Source organism: Tenrec ecaudatus, chromosome 1, assembly GCF_050624435.1.
Source record: "Tenrec ecaudatus isolate mTenEca1 chromosome 1, mTenEca1.hap1, whole genome shotgun sequence".
In the NCBI taxonomy this organism is placed as follows: Eukaryota; Metazoa; Chordata; class Mammalia; order Afrosoricida; family Tenrecidae; genus Tenrec; species Tenrec ecaudatus.
In genome coordinates this window covers 225,397,914-225,401,638 of record NC_134530.1, presented here as the reverse complement: position 1 = coordinate 225,401,638, position 3,725 = coordinate 225,397,914, and the positions used below count along the sequence as shown (strand labels likewise).

Genomic DNA, 3,725 nt, shown 5'->3' with positions numbered 1-3,725 from the left:
GGTGGAGGAGCCCCACACTGTGCATGACGGCCGTGCAGCTTGGTCAGGAGGGGGCTGCAGATGTTCTCCAGCCCTTCCTGCTGATGTTCGAATCCCTCTTTGTCTGCTGTCTGATTCTTACCAAGCCACGTGTTCAATTCTGCACACCTGGCCCAAATCCTGTGTATGTGCTCGGTAGGAATGACAGTGTTGTTCTTGACGAGGGCAGTCCTGGGTCCACTGGCAGGTTCAGTGCCAAGGGACAGAGGAGTGACATCCAAGGACGGCAAATCATGAAGATGTTCAGATTTGTCTCCAGGTAGGATGGCTGCCTGCACAGCCGTACCAAAAGCAACAGCCTCACCAAGGTGTATGCTCTTGTCTAATTCCTTTCCATTGGAGAAATCCTGAAGAAGTTTCTGAATCTCGGGAATGTGGATAGAAGAGTCCCTGCCCCACCCCCCTAGGCCAATGCCATGGGTCTGGGACTTGTCTAGCTTGGCATCCTTCAGGGTTTTCTCCACAGGGTCCAGGGGGCCACAGAACAGGCCAGCATTCCATTCTTCACATGGGGCACGGGTGATGGTGTGAGGACCGAAGAGAGAGTGTGCGTTCCACGTCCACAAGGTTTACAAGCAGTGCGCAGGCCAAGGACAACGCTGTGCTTCTCCCTGGTGGCTTGTTTATACTTTCAAGTGGCTGACTGTTTGGCTGTCCAAATCTTCTCCACCAAAGTGGGTGTCTCCTGCTGTGGATTTGGCTCAGAGAATCCACCGTCAGTTGTGAAGATTGACACATTTCTTTCCACCACCAATCTTTCTGTCTAAGTTGTAAACAGAAGCAGCAGCGGAGGCTTATTGAGGATCCTAAGGACGTCGAGGTTGGCAATGGCTCCTTGTGGGATTCATAGCAACATGGTTCTTTGCTGCGTTACCAGTCATTTGGTGCCTGTAAAAGCGATACAGCGTGCAGTGGTTTGGTTGCCCCGATCGTGTGCCATTGTCTCCACTTTTCCATGCTGGAGGACACCCAGGCAGCCAGTCCCCCGGAGCGTGAACTAAGAAACACACGCTACACGACTGCTCCAGCACTAAGTAATGCCGTCTTTTCTTTGGCAAAATCAGGGCAGATTAGTAGCTGAGAGAACAGAATTGGAACACATTCTTTAAAAAAAAAACAAAACTATTTGGAAAAGTCAATAAACAAAACAAAAAAACAAACTCACTGCTATCAAGTCAATTCCAGTGCACAGTGATGCTACAGAACAGATCGGAACTGCCCTTTTGGGTTTCCAAGACTTTGAATCTTTACAGGATCACACAACCTCATCTTTCTCTCGTGGAGCAGCTGGTGGGTTCAAACCAGTGGACCTGGTGGTTGGCAGCTTAGTGTGTACCTCACTACCCACCACGTTTCTTTAAGTTACTAAACAGCTTCATTAAACAATCACTGAAGGAGAGAAAATGCCATCGTTTCTGATGTTTGATTTTCCTTTCTCTGCAGTACTAAGCAATTTCTTTCAAAATACCAGCTGGGTGCAGACAGTGGAGCAGAGTCCGATCTACCTAAGAGTCTGGGGGTATAGTGGTTATGCTGGTCCAAGAACATCAAGGTCAGCTGTTCAAAATGACCAGCCACTCCACAGGAAAGAGACACCGGGCTTAGGGAGTTACATTCTTACAGGGTCACTTTTAGTCACCATCCACTTAATGGCAGTGAGTTTTTGTTTGGGGATTGTTTTGTGTGTGTGTGTGTGTGTGTGTGTGTGTGTGTGTGTGTACATCAGGGGTCCTCAAACTTTTTAAACAAGGGGTCAGTTCACTGTCCCTCAGACCATTGGAGGGCCGGACCATAGTTTAAAAACAAAACAAAAACTATGAACAAATTCCTAGGCACACTGGAGACAGACCCAGTCATGGACACAGCCCATCAGTTCAGAAAGTTGGAGAGGGTGAGGCGGGAGAGGGTGAGGCCGCCACCAGGAGCTCTGGACGTACTCTCCCGGGGTAGACTTGGCAGGTACAGACTGTGAAACAAGACCTCCCAGGCCCCACCAGGGACTGGTAGGAAGGAAGACCATGGGCCAGTGGCTGCTCTCCCACACAGATGGAGACCTGGGGCTCAGGGGCTGTGCCATGGGCCTGCATGTCCCAGCAGGTCACAGACCCTCAGTGCCCTGCTGAGCCGGAAGGACCTGACCAGAGCAATTCATGCAGTGACCGGGCTGGAGCCGCCGACTGGGACATGGCCTTGTAGTGGTTGCATCTGCTCACACAACTTAGGGGTCAGCACGGGCCCTGGTGAGAGCTGGAGCCCCTTTGGGAATTGGGGCTCATAGGGGTGAGACCAGACAGGCAGGGAGGGGCCGCCAGGTTGAGGAGAGAAGCCAAAGGTGTTATGTCTTTCAAGACACAGACACCCTGACACCAGAGTCCCAGCCTTGAGCCTTGGAGGCCAAGATGAACCAGCCCTTGGCCCCCCATGCTGGCACAGGAGGTAGGGTTATCAGGAAATACCCCCCACCCATCCAGCCCTCCCTGCCTGAAGTCAGTAGGCTGTAGTTCTAAAGGGGGGTGACCAATGCCTGTGGCTGCTTGGGGTTGGGCTGCCCGCTTACTTCCCCTGGGAGGCAGATGTGTTGCCTTTAGGGATGAACTTCAGGGAGCGGCTGAATATTCAGAAGCGGGACTGCCCCCGCTGGGGGCCATCATTGAGGAACTCCTGGCCAAGCCCGTGGCCGCACTTACTGCAGGACACCTTAAAGGCATCGGCCTGATTGCGCTCGGGCCGCTCGGCCACGCTGTCATCGTGGACGGGCTCCGTGAAGGCTGGCCACTGCGACGAGCGCTGTACTTGGAGCGGCTGGAGAACAGCTCGTCGCCGCACTTGGCGCACACGGAGACAGCGGGTTCACAGTGATTCTGGAAAACCTCCTCCCGGAGAAGCTGCAGAAAGGCATAGTGCTGCCAGGTTCCCCTCCTGCTCTCACACCCCGACAACTCCAAGCGCACCGACCCCACCGCACATATTTTATTTTGAAGTAAAAACACTAAATGGGCATAAACACCAGGAGGGCTGGATAAATGTCCTCAGTGGACAGCATTTTCATACGCTTTTGACTTCCTCCTCTTGATGTTTGCCTTTTCATCTTCCGTCCAAATCTGTAGTGAGTTGTTGTTGAGTTGGCAGAGTGAAAGCCTGCCTGGCCCTGTGCCATCCCCATGATTGGTTGATTGGTTGAGGATCTGACTTTTGTAATCCTTGGGGTTTGCAGAGGCTGATTTTCTAATGTAAAGTCCCAGGTTCTTCATCTGGTCTGTCTAAGTCTGGAAGTCTCAGTGAAACCTGTAACGCTTCATCATCAACCAGAAGCCTCCATTGAGAAACAGGTGATTTGTTCAGGAGCAGTGTAGGGAGGGAAACCCCAACCACTCCATGATTTTAGCAGAAAATCTCTCATATAAAGAAAAGGAAGATTCCTTTCACATCTCTCCTTCAACCTGGACCTCACTCCATAAATTAAATCGTTAGGCAAGGGGATGATGCACAGTAACTTTGGGGTTCCTATGAGTCAGATTTTGAAGTGCAAAGTAAGGTGAGGTCTCATCATTTCCATAGACCTCTTGGTGTAGAAAACAGAAACATATTGGTAAGTGTAGGTTTAAGGGTATTGCTTTCTGAAGATAAGTTGTCTTCTCAAATTAAAGCAAATTTATCCATTTAGAATTTAAAAGGAGATCCTGTGG

The 3,725-nt window shown here is 50.9% G+C and overlaps 1 pseudogene; it reads right to left on the bottom strand.

Annotated features, from left to right (window-relative positions):
- Window positions 1-2,592: 2,592 nt before the first annotated feature.
- On the bottom strand, window positions 2,593-2,947 carry LOC142437351 (methionine-R-sulfoxide reductase B1 pseudogene; annotated as a pseudogene).
- Window positions 2,948-3,725: the final 778 nt, after the last annotated feature.